The sequence below is a fragment of the Ambystoma mexicanum genome, chromosome 13, assembly GCF_040938575.1.
Source record: "Ambystoma mexicanum isolate Mex_15411 chromosome 13, UKY_AmexF1_1, whole genome shotgun sequence".
NCBI lineage: Eukaryota > Metazoa > Chordata > Amphibia > Caudata > Ambystomatidae > Ambystoma > Ambystoma mexicanum.
The window spans coordinates 411,516,387-411,534,010 of record NC_090938.1 but is presented as its reverse complement, the minus strand read 5'-3'; the positions used below and the strand labels follow the sequence as shown (position 1 = coordinate 411,534,010).

Below are 17,624 nucleotides of genomic sequence, written 5' to 3'. Positions count from 1 at the left end.
GCTCTCTCAGGCTCCCACACTTTTGTCGGCTTTTCCAGTCTGTGTATAAAGTGTTTGTATGTCTTTAGCTCTGTTTTGCATAGGGCATGAGCCCGTTTGGCCCTCTCAAGCTTTCACACCTTTGTCGGCTTTCCCAGCCATGGATCTCTGTTCATGATACTCAGGTCTCTGTAACCTCATCGGGTTGACCATTTTCAGAAACCAAAGTTTGTAGCCCTCAGTGGAATTTCTACTACAGGAGCGTTCACTTCCCTGTTAGCAAGAGGAATTGCTGCTGTTACTAACACTATGTGGAGCTCGGGGCATCTGGGTTCCCTTCATTCTGCTGGTCTTGTCGTTGGTTGCCGGACGTCACGCTCAATCCTGCTCTCCTGTGGCCAGCTAAAATGGCTGTGCTTCCGTCTCTATCTTTCTCCCAGCCAGAGCCCCTCGCTAGGTCAGGACAATTGCCTTCCAGCCTCCAACTAGCAGTCCCCAACACCACTGCTGGTTCCATAGCTTGGCTTGGATCCGCTCCTCCAGGATGACCTCTCTCCAGAGGCTTGCCTCTGCATAGGGATTCCCCTCCATAGGAGTCTCTCTCTGGTTCGCAGTTCGCTCGGCTCTTATGTACGTCATCAGAAACAACATAAGTGTGTCTGTCTTCTTTGATTATGGCATTCAGACAACGTTCTGCATTACCTGAATCCAATGGAGTGAAAGAAGGGTCCTTGTTTGTTATAGTCATAACGTGCGATACCAAAGTCTTTCCAACACCATACATGCAGAAATTGTGTTTTTGACTGGGAGTTCCTGATCAGAATGGGAGTCCTTACCCCAAGAGGGAGGTCACTCCCAGTGAGATCCCACTTTCCCGTCCTTAGGGAGGTTCTTGCTTAGCAGGCTCAGCTCCCTAGCTTCAAAGGGGGTGGCTACCCTCTGGGGAGAAGGGACGCATTGCCCAGATTTGTCACAGTCCTAACACGCCTGTTTGAATATGAACATGGCTTCAAGGGTTGGGGCTTCACACTTGACGTCCCATTTGCCGGGACCAAAAGCACCCAAAATGAGGAGAATAGTCTTCAAAACACACCTGTTTTTTCTTTGTGAATAAAAGTAGGACGTGTTTAATCGAGGATTCCCAGCCTGACTATGGGAAGTATTTAAAACATGTGAATCTAGGACTGGGATCCTACAGCAAATATATCGACCTGATCCTTGAGTCACAAATATCTTACCACCAATCAGTTCTTGGTTGAGTGCATCAAAGTGAAGGCTCTGTTATGGGATTAGCCATTTTGTGGAAGCCATGTCTATGTGCAAGTAAGTGGAGAGCTGTACAATCCTGACTCTAAGGGTCCATTTTATCAACCCTACTTAATGCATAGTTTTTTTCCATCTGTGTTGCATTAATTTTGTAGGTAGAGTCTTGTGCTGCATGATGAATGGCACAATACATCATAGTTCTAGGGCACCAGGGCCAGACGGCCTGGCCAATGTTGTCCTGAAAAGCAATCCAGAATAATGGAAAACATTTCTATCACAATTATTTGCCGAAATTGTTATAAGTATGGAAATTCCCAAATCATGGAAACTATCAATTTTGAGACCAGTATTTAAAGAAGGGGATAGATCCAACCTATTAGCTTTGACAGAAGTTCCCAGCAAAATGTTCTCTAATTTTCTGTATAATGAACTATGTAAATGGACAGAGTGCAATTTGTTACAGAGTACATTTCAAACTGGTTTTAGAAAAAAGATAACGCATCTAACTTTTAAACATTCTTATAAATAGAGCTGTACACAAATGTGATGACTCCTGAGATGATACTTCTCCCCGAGGGAGAGCCCCTTCCCATGAGGCCAGGGAGGTGAAGCCACTACACGATGATCCCCTTGGGGGTGGTACTCGGCGAGAGGATCTCATGGAGAGAGACTCCCCCTCTGGGAATCAGGGAGGACATCACGGTAGGACGCGGCATTCCAGACGTCCAACCAACTCATTCACACCCCCTTGCCACATACCTCCATTTTACACTCTTTGCAGGTATGTATGTTGATGAGGCAACAGTCGCTAAAATGAGGCAGAATAGGGATGACTTGACAATGACTTCAGTAAAAAGCACTGAGACGATGACGATGATGATAAGGAGGTGCAGAGCCATGACGATTCTCTATTGGAACCTGAATGAGCAGTCTAGATGTGTTAAAGCTGCTAATTCAGTGCCAGACGGGGGGCGCACCTACCAACTGCAACAATAAAGAAGGGGGACAGCGGGAGCAGTTACACAGGAAATAATGCAGGCATTTTAAGCCACAGGCGCCCCATACAAAGGACTTTACCGGGAACGGTAGGGGGTTTTGATGCATTGGGTGTACACACAGTCCAAGATACTGTCCTTGGATTAGCTAAAGAAGGGGAAGGACAAAAATAGCGCCATCATGAACCCACATCGTGGGAAATCCATCGGGACAGACTGGATCTAGGAAACTGCGATCTGAACCACGTGACCAATACAACAGGGAACTTCAAAGGGGGGTGGGGCTCAAGCTGCTGATTACGAGAAAGCCAACAAAACTAGAACTGGGTAATGTAATGACAGGAGGGTCAGCCAAACTAGCTGCCCTACATGGCAACAGGAAGGGTGGCTCTGTACCACTGTGCGGGTCACCTGACCGCTGATGCCCATCAGCAGGCGGCTGTGGGAAGGCAACACTGGAAGAAATGGTGTTCCTGGGAGGACCAATCGGACAGTATGTTCTTGTGCTCTGGAGAGGTGGCCAGGCTCCAAGTATCTACTACAGAGTTCACAAAGGTCATTATCCAACAGGTATCGTGTGAATGTCCCCTTTGCCACCAGCTCCAGTTGTCTCATGTTCCTTCTCAATTGTGCTGACTAATGGTAGTGTATTCAAGTTCCGACAGTCAGCACAAATGTTACTTCAATAATAAGAAGTTGTTTTGGGGTGGTGTGTGAATAAATGTGGTACCACATGGGGAGGCATTGCAATAGGAAACTGTTAAACTGTTTGCTTCAATTACACTTCACTAATCAACGTAAGCTACGAGAAGGTGTTGTCCACGTGATATAAAACTACTGTTAGTTTTCCATTCAGATGTCGGCCTTTCGATCAGAGCCTATCCACTGTTCTGTTTGATTTGTGCTCAGCTATCTGTAATAAACAGCGTTGCTTCTTGCCCATTGTTTGCTCTACTTTTTGAGTATGCATTTTCTTTTGCTATGCTCTAATTGGTTGACCCGTGATTACATTTTCATCGCCCTTTCCAAATAAAGACTGATTAAGCACTTGCCTTGCTGTCGGACCCTCCCAGGAGGAACCGCTAGCTTGGAAGGCGCCCAGCGCGGAAAGAAGGAGAGATTGCTATCCGGGTCGAGAGGAGAGAATCCAAGGCATCCCTACTTGGGTGGTTATCTGCGGGAGAACCATGGCGTAGAGGACAAGCTCCAAAGAGACAGAAAGAGACTGAGTCAAAACAACCTTTGAGTCATAACACACTTAAATGGCTCATTGTACTACAGACACTGACCTTCTAGATCTTTCTAGCCCAGAATGTCATTTACGCCCCCTCTCCTTTTTGTTGGTACTGAGAAGAGGAAGAGGGATTGATCAATGAGGAAGACTAGACACAGTAAGCCAATGCTGCATTCTACTGCAGAGAAAGACTGGCAGATTTAAAAAGGACACGGGTGAAGCAAATTCAGGAGAACGAGGGAGCCAGAGACCGGAGAGGCACCTGATGGATGCTGACACTGTGGAGGACGCCGGAGGTGAGCAGAATGCAGCCCAGAGGGCAATGAACACAGTGTGTAGAGTGGCCAGTTCGGAAGAAGTTCACTGCTTTTCTGCTTGGGGCAGCCGGAGCTGCTGAACACGGAGGACGACAAAGCGGAAAGCAACAACTCGCAAGGCGCACTGCCAGTCAAAGGATAAAAGGAGAACATTCATGCCCCTTTTTCAGGAACAAGGAACAATACCCTGGCAGGAGAGTATACCAGGGAAAGGAAGGAGGATTGAGAAAGTTTGTAACGGAAAAGGGAAGACTTGTACCCCCTTCAAGGATTCAAGAGAACCATGTTTTGTTTCAATAAAATTATATACTTTTTAGGAGGCTCAAGGGAAGAGTTTTCCCCCTTGAACACCTTGGACCTGTGATAAAATATCAAAACCACTGGACACAATCTAGTGGAACTTGGTATCTTTTCTGCACCTTTGTCTTTTAAACTTCAAGAGAAAGCTATAAGTCTGTAGCTCAGATAAATCCCCACTTTCATCTTGTATTTAGTTAGAGTGTAAGGGTCAGTTTAGGATTTTGGACACAGGACTGAAGACACTTTTTTTGTTTAACATCCTGACAGACATTCCTTAGTTTTGTTGAGGCAAGGAAACCCTTCACAGAGTTCAGGATAGATGGGATTTTCCCCAACACCTCTTATTATTTTGACAATAAAAGTTTCTAACCAAAAACCTAACATGCCACTGTGTCTGAGCCTTACTCTTGACCCCTTACAGTATGTGCCGATAGATAATTACTGTGTTTTTTATGGATATGTTTGTGTGAAGGATTTATTTTTAAACCGTAAACTCATTAAAAGAAATAATAATAATTGGATATGCGTTTCTGATGTTTGTTAATCTGCTTAGAATCACATGCTGTGCATAGGTCCGACATCCAGTGGTCACTGCGGAGTATTGCATTTTGTTTTTCGTAGTCGAAAAGGGGACGTCGACAAGGCGTGTCTGAAACACTATCCCTATAGTGACGTGCGTTGTACCCACAATCCCTCACGCGTCGAGGTCCCTCAGATTGTTTTTTTCCGCCCAGCTTCTGGTCGCCTTCACGCGGAGCTCCTCGAGAGACATTGCAACTCCTCGACCCCTGGTCGTATTTTCTCTAATATTTATAATCCCTCCCTCGACGCAGTTGTAAGCTGTTCTCCGCCGAAAAGAATCTTCGACGGAGGGTCGAGCGGAAAAAATCCTTCGGCGCTGCCGAACACGTGGCCTGGCCTCGCAGGCCATATACAGTAGGGAGAGTGGGGTCGTGGGACATCTCTGGGTCTTTTCTGAGAATGCCTTTCCCTTTCCCCTTCCTTTCCCTTGGGGTGTGTATCGCGATTTATTGCCTCGGCTATGGAGAGGACACCGTTTAGGTTTTGCCCACTTTGTAAAGGCAAATTCACTTGGAAGGACAAGCACTCGCGGTGTAACCGCTGCTTGCCCCTCGATCACAAGGAGGAAAGGTGCGCGGCGTGTCGGCTTCTTAAGCCTAAAACTCTAAAAGACCAAAGGGTTAAAAGGTGGGCGGCCTACGCGATGTCGAAGGCCGAAGGTTCACCCGCCGCTGCTACCACCGACAGTGACGAGGAACGCGATACCACGACCTCCGCTACGGAAGTCGAAACCCCCTCTAAGGAGCGCTTACGCGCTTCGTCGTCTGTCCCCGGCCCCGACGGGCTCGGCTCACGCCCTGCTTATGGGGATGAACACCCCGGCGACACAGACGCACACAAAGATCCACACAACCCACGGCTCTTCGTCGACAAAGTCGAAAAGACCTTCGGCGCCCAAGGAGACGCAGGTTCCACCGGCGGCCTCCTCGGACCGTTCGGGTTCGAAGCCCCTCTCGCAACCGCAGCCGCGACCTGCGACTGGGCTTTCGGCAAACAAGGGCGCTGCCACCAAACCATCGGCCGGTGCGCATCAACAGAAAGCGCAGACCGCCGTAGAGCGTTCGATACCCATAGCGTCGAAAACTCAAGCTTCCGCCGACAAGCGAGTCGCCGACAAGCGAGTCGCCGATAGCTTAGCAAGGATCGCTGTAGCCGACGCCCAAAAGCGTACGCCGAAGATTTCGTCGAGCGTTACGCATAAATTAAAGGATACGCCGAAAAAGCCCGAAGGGAAGCAGGGACTACCCCCTTCAGGCAGGGAGTCTCCCGACACACCAGAAGGTTTTTCGGAGGGCGATGGGACACTTTCCTCGACGCTTTGGGAGAGGTCGAGCCATTTCGAGTTAGATAACCCTATGTTTCCCCCGCCAGACCGCTCTGGGGTACCCCATGAAACTATGGAAAGACTCCACCTCTGTATGGAGAGGATGGAAAAGTTCATGAGCACCCAGGCCTCTCAAACACACAAGAGGACCAGAGAAGGGCCTCAGGAGGACCCCAGGGCCAAAAATCCGAGGCTAGTCGATCCCCAGCAGGACACAGCCTCAGACTTCCAAGATGTATATGACCTCACTGGGGAGGAGCAAGACTTCGAGGAAGAAGATGATTTCATGGACAATGAAGAACAGAACCAGGAGGAATGTCTGGAAGACAGAACAGACATTATAGAAGAAGGCTTCGGGGTTAACCCAGAAGAGGGACCTTCACACCCCTGGCAATCACCATCAGTGTATTCCGACACTGATGTCCTAAACCTAACTCCTCCGGACAATTCTCCAGTTAGGAACACGTCTCCAATTGACGATCAGCCAACGTTCAATGCACTGTTGCGCAGAGCAGCAGCGCATTTCGAACTCGACACCGGGGAACTCTCTCCAGAATTGGACTTTGTGGAAAGAGTGATTAAGGAAAAACCCCCGGTCAGCCAGACCATTCCACTCCTCGCTTCAGTGAAGAGAAGGATCATACCTTCGCTGTCCACTCCCGCTATGATCAGAGGGGTCAATCCACGGATTGAAAAACTTTTCACTCCTTCACCCTCAGACCCCCTCTACATTAGGGGACATTCCATTCCTGATTCCCTAGTGGTTTCTAATACTAGAAAGAGGGCAGGGGTACCACTTTCCACGAGTGAGGCACCCCCTGACAAGGAGGGCAAGAGGCTATATGCCCTTGCAAAAAGGGTTACTTCCTCGGCTGCCTTCTCAGCAAGAATTGCCAACAACAATTCCTTGCTTGCAAGCTACGCAGACGCGCAGTGGGCCAAACTGCGAAAAGACGCCGAGGAAGCACCGGAGCCTTTACGTACGCGCCTACTGTCAACTATTGGCGAAGGAACCCAAGTGAACCAGAGCATTGTTAAGAACTCTCTGGACGCGGCAGAAACAGCAGGACGTTCCTTGGTACAAGGAATACTCCTAAAGCGCCATGTATGGCTGCGCAACTCAGGCTTTAAACCAGAGACACAGGCGTCTTTGATAAATAAACCTGTCGAGGACGCTAACCTCTTCGGGAAAGCGGTAGATGAAGCCCTAGAGATGGCTAAAAAAGAGTTCGACACTATCAAGACTCTCGACCAGATCTCTAAGCCCACTACCAGGCGCGGCTATGGCAACAAACGCTTTTTTCGTGGCCAACGCCAACACCAACAACAAAATCAACATCAGCAATACCCTGCCACCAATTACCAAACCAATAGTGGGCAGTACAGCCAAAGAGGCCAACGCCGGGGCAAAGGGAGGGGTCGGGGATCCACCCCCAGAGGCTCCCAAGCCCCCAACAACTCCAAGTGACGCGAAGATTCGCGTCCCCTCCCATGCAACACCGGTCGGGGGCCGGATAACATCCTTTCTTCCTGCATGGGAGGAGATAACGTCAGACCGTTGGGTACTGTCCACCGTAGCCCACGGATACTGTATCGAATTCAACAGTTCCCCATCCTACAGACCCCCGAGGGGACGTCGCATGACACCGGAACATCTTGCCATCCTTCTCCAAGAAGTACAACAACTACTGGAAAAAGGAGCCATAGAGGTCGTGCCTCTATCTCAGGTAACGGAAGGTATTTATTCAGTGTACTTCCTTGTACCCAAAAAGGATCTAACCATGCGCCCTGTATTAGATCTGCGCCCAGCGAACAACTTTATCAAACCCCAAAAGTTTCGTATGGTAACCTTACAGGAAGTAATCACACTGCTTTCTCAGGGAGATTACATGACAACATTGGACATGAAAGATGCATACTTTCATATTTTAATGTTGCCAGCGCACAGAAAATACCTCAGGTTCATGATAGAGGGCAAACACTACCAGTTCAAAGTGCTACCCTTCGGCATAGCATCAGCACCAAGGGTATTCACGAAGGTGCTGGCAGTGGCAGCGGCCCACCTGCGCAGGTTGTCCATCCCAGTTTACCCTTACCTCGACGACTGGCTCATAACAGGGGATTCTTACGAAACATGCTTCTCCAATACCCAAAAGACAGTAGACCTTTTGTTCCAGTTGGGCTTCTCCATCAACGAGAAGAAGTCCAGTTTAGACCCCAGTCAAATCAAGCAATTCCTAGGGGCTCTAATTCAAACAAAGGACGGCCTCGTCTTCCCCTCCAGAGAGAGGGTCCAAAACATGCTGTTTCAAATCCCTCAATATGTAACCGGTCGAGAGTTGACGGTACGCAAAGCAATGCGCTTGCTAGGAATGATGGCGTCGTGTATTTATTTGGTACCTCACGCGCGCCTGCGCATGCGCCCAATGCAAGAGTGGCTCAACAGCCAGTGGTGTCAGGCCAGCGGACTATGGGAGGATCTAGTTGTGGTCTCGCAGGCCTTAGTTCTCTCGCTACGGTGGTGGACAAAGGAAAACATGGAAAAAGGGAAACCCTTTGCCACACCCGCGGCGGAAGCCACTCTAACCACAGACGCATCCCTCACAGGATGGGGGGCGCACCTATCCCATCAGACTGCTCACGGAGTGTGGACTCCGAACGTAGCATCCAAACACATAAATCTACTGGAGCTACTAGCTGTGTTCAAGGCGCTAAAAGCCTTCCAGGAACACCTACAAGGCAAAACAGTAATGGTCCTTACAGACAGCACCACAGCCATGTACTACATCAACAAGCAAGGGGGCACCCACTCTCCAGGCCTGTCCAAGCTGGCCCAGAATATATGGAAGTGGGCTCTCAAACAGAACATGTTTCTACTATCACTACATGTACCCGGGGAACTCAATCTGCTAGCAGACAGCCTCAGCAGAGATTTCCCCCTGCCCAAAGAGTACGAATGGCGCCTGCACGAAGACATCGTCTTCGACGTCTTCACACAATGGGGATTCCCAGAAATAGACCTGTTCGCAACCCTGGAAAACTCACAATGCCTAAGTTACGCCTCCAGGTACCCCCAGAACCAATCCAAGGGGAACGGTCTGTCGATGCAATGGTCAGGGAAATTTGTTTACGCTTTTCCCCCGACTCCCCTTCTCAACAAAGTGGTGCACAAGATGCACCAGGAACAAGTGACCATGATACTAGTGGCCCCAATGTGGGCACGACAACCATGGTTCGCTCACTTGATGGAGATGTCTCTATCCCCCCCAGTAAAACTCCCCTGCCCGTACAACATGCTGTCTCAGGACAAAGGCAGGACGCTGCATCCATGCCCCCAGAACATGAACTTAGCAGCTTGGCTCCTGAGATCATAGAGTTCGGACATCTACAACTCCCGCAAAGATGCATGGACATCCTCAGGGAAGCCCGAAAACCGAACACTCGCCACTGCTATTCTAGCAAGTGGAAAAGATTTGTCATCTGGTGCAGGGGTAAAAGCATCAACCCTATTGACTGCTCTCCCACACATGTGGTCCTATACCTCACCCACCTATTAGATTCAGGTCTAGTGTTTAACTCCATTAAAGTCCACCTAGCTGCACTTTCTGCATACACCACTTCCCAACTCAAAGTGTCGTGGTGGAGGATCCCTGTTATAAAGGCCTTCATGGAGGGAGTAAAAAGAATACACCCCCCGATAGCTGACCCAGCTCCCGGATGGGACCTTAATGTGGTACTCACCAGACTCATGGGCTCTCCATTCGAACCCATGCACAAAGCATCTCTTAAACACCTCACGCTTAAGACTGCTTTTTTAATAGCTATCACCTCCATCAGGAGAGTAAGTGAACTTCAGGCTCTTTCTATTCTAGACCCCTTCGTTACAGTTCACAAAGATAAAGTGGTTCTACGCACTCACCCTAGGTTTGCTCCGAAATTTATTTCTAAATTCCACGTAAACCAGTCTATAGAACTACCAACGTTCTTTCAAAATCCTTCCAATTTGGGAGAAAGGACTCTGCACACACTAGATGTACGCAGAGCGGTCATGTTCTACATGGAAAGAACCAGACCACTGAGGAAGACTAATCAGTTCTTCGTCTCGGTGGCAGCAGGAAGAGAAGGAGATGCAGTTTCAAAATCCACTATTTCTAGATGGATTGTTCAATGCATCACTCTCTGCTATACTCTTGCTAAGAGAGAACTGCCCTTTAGGCCAAGAGCACACTCTACTCGAGGCACGGGGGCATCCATAGCATTCATTGCAAATGTTCCCCTTGAGTCCATCTGCAAAGCGGCTACCTGGAGTTCTGTGCACACCTTTACAAAACACTACTGTCTAGATACACACTCTAGATCTGACTCCCAGGTGGGACAGGCAGTATTAAGACACCTTTTCTCTACTGTTCCTTCTCATAACCCACCGCCAACTCCGGGTACTGCTCGCTAGTCTATGCACAGCTTGTGATTCTAAGCAGATTAACAAACATCAGAAGAGAATGCATTACTTACCGTAAAAGCATTTCTGATGGTTGTATCTGCTTAGATTCACATGCGCCCGCCCTTCCTCCCCGCTCGGATGGAAGGAACATAGACTTCCTTTATATATCTCTCTTTTCTGTACTCGCTCACGTCTAGAAGGCTCCCTCAGGGCAGAAAAATACAAACAGAGGGACCTCGACGCGTGAGGGATTGTGGGTACAACGCACGTCACTATAGGGATAGTGTTTCAGACACGCCTTGTCGACGTCCCCTTTTCGACTACGAAAAACAAAATGCAATACTCCGCAGTGACCACTGGATGTCGGACCTATGCACAGCATGTGAATCTAAGCAGATACAACCATCAGAAATGCTTTTACGGTAAGTAATGCATTCTCTTATTCACACATTCAGTGTGAGCTATTATGTTGCGCTTATTATAAGCCCAGCATCTAGCTTGTGAGCAACATGCTGCTTGCAGTATCATTTAATGTTGCGTCCCACTTGCTCTGGTCTACAGTGTGGCTGTAAAGGAGGAGGTGCTGTAGGGATGCTTCAGCAATGGCATTATAGCCCAGGCGGAGTCTTACTTGCCTGAGGGAGCGTCCAGATCCTTGAAATTGCACAGCAACGGCGATGTGAAGCTGGTACAAACTGAGCCGATTGGACGTGCAAGGAGTTGTAGCCATAAAAGCTGGAAGGCTCATTCCCCAGTGTCAAACAAAAAGGGGATCCTAGTGACAGTGTGAGGATGCCAGTGTGAGGATGCCCCACCGCTCTGCTAACTTACAACTGCAAGCCCAATATTATTTGCTTACTTCCCTGGTAAAATACATAACGAAACACAAAATCCAATGGGAATACTAAACCAAATGGGAAGCCGAATTCTGATTTAAATAGTTGGAACCTTCACTACTTAAACATCATAGTGAAATTATTGTGGAAGATCCTGTTATCCCCATTATTATCTGGGGTAACAGAAAACCATTTTGCGTACAATTTCTGCATAATTACAGATGGGCCTGAGGCATCTGACTACTCTGCTATTGTCCATGTATGTCTTTGGATCAATCTGATCCAACAAGCATGGACAAATGGTGTAAGCAAAAATAGAATGGCAAAGGTGAATGCAAAAAAATGAAGGTGAAACGTGTTATAATGCCTACCCTAATGGTGTCATCCTTTACACCAATGACAATGGAGAATGTGATCTTGCAGAGGAAACGAGCAATAAAAAGTGAGTAACAATGGGGAATGGAAGAGGAACAAAAAGGTTGTTCAATCCAGGGATATTAAAGTATTTCTTCTCGTAAATTCCACTAACAAAGTTAGGAAGACCTGTCATGCCTTGTTAAACTGCCCTATTCATACAATAGTGTAGAGTGTGATGTGGAAGATGTATCCATATTTGATGGGCTGGATACTCTCTTCAAACATGGTGCTGCCAAGCACTAAGACCGACATTTCTTGTGAAGACTGGCACGCACACTCATCGGAAAGAGACCGGAAAACCTGCCTTGAAAATACAAAGTTTATTCTGTTTGTCCTAACAATGTATCCTCAATCGATCTGCAGTTATGCAACTCCTACATTATATCCTGCAGCTGTGAATTATAAAGTCTGTGGACATCACCATTGTAGAGCAAATGGAAGACAATTAGTATTGTACGTCTAATGTCTAGTTCATGTCAGAGTCTACCCTAATGTATGTGTTCAGCTTCACAGATCATTAATGTAAAATGGAGTATGATTGCTGCTAGATACATGTACCCAGCCAATACGACAAGATAAAAGGCACTAGTGTATGAGCAGCAATTTGATGATATAACTAAAGAGGATATCATGGTGGGTATAAGTGATGATGGCAATAGGTTGACCTGGATTGAACATAGGAGCACAAGTGTTGAGCACAATGACAAAGCGGCCGAAGGATGGCATTGGCTGCCTAGTATATTGCAGTTCAAATTGCTAAACCTGCCCCAGCCAGAATTATAATCTTTTATCCAGAAACGCCAGGAACATATACACTACCAACATGAGGAGGGATTGTATGACCTATTACCGCTTTATGATTTGGTTGAACTGCAGGAAAGTTGGCTGATGTTGTCATCACACATTGGTGGTTGGAAATATATACATAAGGGTGCATCTAAAGTCCCAATGGGTAGGCCGAGTGGGGGTTTGATTGTAGTGAACACCAGATACAGCATTAAGGAGATTGTGGTGGTCTGTCATAATGTATTAGTGGGGCTGATCACTGGAGATCTATGCTGTGGAAACTGTAGGACTTTACTGGTTATCAATATCTATGATACACCTATTATAAAGGAATCTACGCCCATTAGGGACATGGTAAAGGACGTTCTATAAATATACCAATACTACAACACAGGGGATAATTGTATGCCAGAGACTTGAATGCCAAAATACTGGTGGAGACTACTATCTCTGAGATGATACACAGACTCTATACTACATATACTTGGGCATGTTTTTTTAAGCAAAATATTAATAGCCGAAAGAGGAGTGATTGAGGCACTTGCTGACCTATTACGGATTGTCCATGATTGATGGACGATGCAATATTGACATGCCGGGACAGTACACCCGGGTTACTCCACTTGCTGCTTCCACGTTGGAGTATATATTTGTCTGAGGTGTTGCATATCATATATTTACAGAATTGGTGGTAGGGCCTAGAGATGACAGTGACCTCTACAGACCTAGTGTAAGATAGAAAGCCCCTGAACATGCTACTAGTCCCCAGAAAGACTGATCTGACTGGTTTAGTTGCAGTCTCGAATGGGGCAAATAGGATCTTGTGGAACGCGCCCAACACAAATAAGGCAAACAGCAAGCAGTAGTGCTCTGCATTGAGTTACTAAGTAGCAGTGGGGGCACAATTGAGCGATCACTAGGATCTGTTGGAGGATCACAGCACACACTAGATTACATCTTGAGAGTATGGTGTAAGAGATTGTAAGTTGTAGAACTAAAAGTAGGGAAATATGCCTTCCACAGGCCTTGTGACGCACATGATCATGAAGTAGCAAATGCAAAGAAAATTCAGAGAAGAGATATTAGAACTATCTTAAGTAGAAATAAGCTAATGCACTGGTAAATTGAGGAAATTGGGCTTAGAAAAGCTGTATATAGTAGATTTCTGAAGTCTCAAATGAAATTAAGAAAGATCCAAAAAAAGCTTTTGGAAACAAGTGCAACCAATCAAATCAAAACATTCAGGGAGACTGTCAATGGACATGCCCAGCAACCAAGATGGAATGTTGGGCTTTCCAAAAATGGATTGAGAGAATTATATCATCACCACCATTGGCGTAACTCCTCCTGATTATGAGCAACTAGAAACGGATGGTTCTATAGACACAATGCCACCGTAGGACATGATTATTGGTGGCATCAACTGCTATACTAGTCCCAGTGTGCAAGCGTGATCTGCAGCAAAACCCCACAGCTATAGAATACTACCTATGCTAGATACCCCTTTGTAGATTTTTGGCAGAACCGAACTACAAGAATGGATGGCGTTACCAAATATACTTCCCTAAAACCAGACGGTCTTCAGGAAAGGCTCCTCTTGAATAACCTACTAGCCCTCGTAATGATCATTGAACAAGCAAGCTGTACATGCAATAAGAATATATGTTGCCTAAATAGATGTTTGTGCATCTTTCAACACTGTGCTAAGGAATAGACCATGGAGAGAGCTGGACAACTGGGGGAATACCACCTGGACTTCTAAATATGATCCTGAAATGACATCAAATACAAATGTTGAGGTTAGCATATATCTAGAGGGAAACTTAAGTGATTCACTGCCTACATATATTGCCCTAAAACAAGGGTGTGTCCTAGCGTCTACACACTTTATATCTAGCGGACATAACCCGCACCCTGAATGTAGACAAAGTGTATCCAACCAAACTGGGGCATGTCAAAGTAAAATGGCTTGGGTATGCTGATGATGGCCTTTATGATACTACAGAGGTCACTATCATCATTGGTTGTATATGCAAGAGTAAACCACCTTAAAATAAACATCAGCAAAACAAAGATCGTGGAGTTTAATGGCACCAAATAGAGCACAAATATAAAGAAATGGAAAGTAGAAGAACGGGTAGTCGAGGTAGTGCCCTATATTAATACCTTGAGGTAGACATAGAACAGAAGATGTATTTGAATTGCCATTTAGAAAATGCTTGGCCAAAGGCAAAGCTACATGCAGCCACTTTTAGAAAGTTCTCTACGCAGAACGATCACTGTTCACTGCAGGCAGTAGTACATGGATGTAATCTGAAAGCACGGCCTGCTGTGACTTATGGGGCAGAAATCTCTGGATTTGGGGGAAATCTGAAGAGCTTACCAAAATTGAAAGATACTGTGTTAACCACAGGTGGGAATACCGAATAATCTTCCTACACGGTACATGAGGGCAGAGGTTGGGCAAACATCCATGGAATTCTTTAATACAACACGTATGATGGAGCTACATAGAACAAACTCGACACCTAACACGCTAATGCCTCACATAGCACCACATCACCTAGATACAAATCTGTGCTTATGATTACTTAGTACAAGAGGGAAGTAAATGGGCCAAATATATGAATGTGGAACGTGTCGCGACACCAGAAACATGCCAGAAATCGTATGTCCAAAAACATCTGTTTGAGGTAGGCATAGAGCACAATAGTATAAGTCTTGCCGCTAAATCACATAGCCGTGAATTTGTACTCCATTACCCCTTAAACAATGGGAAACCGCGCTATTTGAAAGAATTTCCTTATGCCAAATTAGGCACTAATTAAATGCAACATTGCCCCCACAAGGGACGTAACTGGAGCATTGAAGAAGGACAGACGGAGTCTATAGACTTGTCACCTATGTAGCAGCAATACTTTGGAAAGTGTAAAGCATTTAATGATACTTTGCAGGGGGCTTGAATACCGACATGAAAAAACAAGGTTTGGAAGAAACCGTAGTGTAGAAGGTGTAGTTTATAATTAGCTCTGGAATGTGTATATGCAGGGCAATTACTTACATTTGATTTATCATGTGACTTCCTTTTTGTGTACAATGTAATGAATATTGATTGAATGATATTGTATGGTTGTACCTAGCAATAATATCTGTAAAATTGCTCCAGATATGGCATAATTATATTGGAGGGAATGGATATGTTTTGATTGTAATAATTGAATCACTGTATAAAAAGCCATTTCAAATCGGTATTCTACTAATTAAAAAAAAAACAAAAAGACATGTATACCCTGAGCCAGCACAGCACAGTTTGTGAAGGCTAGCCACTCAGCCTGCTCTGACCAGTTGGGGAGGTATCAGCAGAGTGGGCTGTCTATGCTGTCACAATGGGTGGTGACATGGGTTTGCACTGCTCATGGAGGCATGGGAAGAGACTGTAGAAATGATTCCTGAAGCTGGAGATTAGGCAGGCACACGAAGACCACACGACTCAATAACCATCTACTGGTGCTTCCACACTACCCTGGGCACGCAGGTGTGCAATGAGCATGGGCCTAGAAAGGTGGCCATTGTGGAGAACCTCTGGCCCAGGAACTAAGGCAATCTGTCGATTCCCTTGAAGATCATGTAGGTTTAATCAGCTATGCATCCACGTGGGGTAAGGATGCGTTTGTCACCACCATGCAGATTTGTCCTCGGAGATTTCGTATTCGTTGCTTTCTTTGTCAGGAAATTGTCATCTAATACTTTGCCTATCTGAAAAAATGTGCCTATCTGAAAAGCATGCTAGTGGACACATTAAGTGACAGCATACTGGTATTTGTGTCTTAGTGAAACTGGTCATCTTCTGTTCATTTTACACGGCTGGCAAGTGAACAATCGAGAAATACGCGTCATGCCTGCTCTAATTCGCTTTATTCAGTACATTCCATGTGACCTACTGGTCTACTGGGCTTAAAGCAACATTTGCAAGAATTTCCTGGAATGTCCCAGGGAATACGCCGGGGAATAGAGTGGGGTAGAGAACGCCAATCCTTCTTTAGGAGATAATGGGCCTCATTATAAGTTTGCCGGTCCAGGAACTACAGTACTGGTACACTTGCCTGGTCGGACCTGGCGGGCAGAGCGGCAAGTCGGATGCACCGGCACCGTTCATAACTGTGCCGGTGCATCCGGCTTCCCCATTCCCATGTGAGCCCTGTGGGGCTCAAATGGGAATGGGGAAGAATGTTTCCCGGCGCCCAGGAATGGGTAAATACCGGGTCCGGTAAGGCCATAATGACCCGGTAATTGGCCACTTCTGAGTGCCGGAAAAAATAAAATACCGGCAGCAGCCGTGCCTGTATTACAAGCACGGCTACCGCCAGCCTCGTAATGAGGCCCAATGACTTTGAAAAGCCAGTAAGGTGTGAGGGCGTGGAGGGAAAGCAGTGTGATGAGAAGAGGAGGGTTAAGAGGAATACCATAGTACTTAACAATGCTCCGGGGCCACAGACCTAAGAAACAAATGGAGAAATGCGATTAAGAGCCAGAAATGAGGTAATGAAGCCCCTTGATTACAATGTTTTTTTATTCCTAATCCCTTTTTGATAAATGCAGCAGACTCTGTGTGCTTTAAAATGCATTATATTCAACTACCTTTCCCAAGAATTCCTAGGGGGATTACCCCGAAAGCTCCCATCAAAAGTGATCTTTACCTTTTTCTGAACACTGTTATTGATCCTGTCTGCTTGTCCTGTCGTTTAAGCGTAAAAATTAAAGATCCTGAATGTTTTTGGGGGAGAACCCCAAAATACAACCGTAACATTGTTTTAAATGGTCCCACTTGTGATGAATGTTACCAAAGAAATGTGCTTTTAAGACACCATTTGCAACAAAATAGACTGAATATTTTCATGAAGGAGAACTCACAAGCCAGCAGTAATGTTTAGGTCCTGCTATATTTTAGAAATCGTTTCTTGCCTTGTGTTCCTATAAATACCCCATTTCCAAAACAATCCTTGAAATACCAATTTGATGTCAAATGAGACCTAAAGGTATTTCGAAATGTCTCTGTACTACATTTTCACCTAGAGCACTTGATTGTTAATTAGTGCAAGTGAACATGTTCTTTTTTGCAATTTTAGTTGTACGATGGGTATCATTTG

General features: G+C 46.2%; 1 protein-coding gene across 3 annotated transcripts in view; it reads left to right on the top strand.

The window, feature by feature from the left end:
- The window catches only part of HOMEZ (homeobox and leucine zipper encoding), a 177,954-nt gene that overhangs the window by 141,713 nt on the left and 18,617 nt on the right, over positions 1-17,624 (top strand). The gene's annotated exons all lie outside the window — the stretch shown is intronic.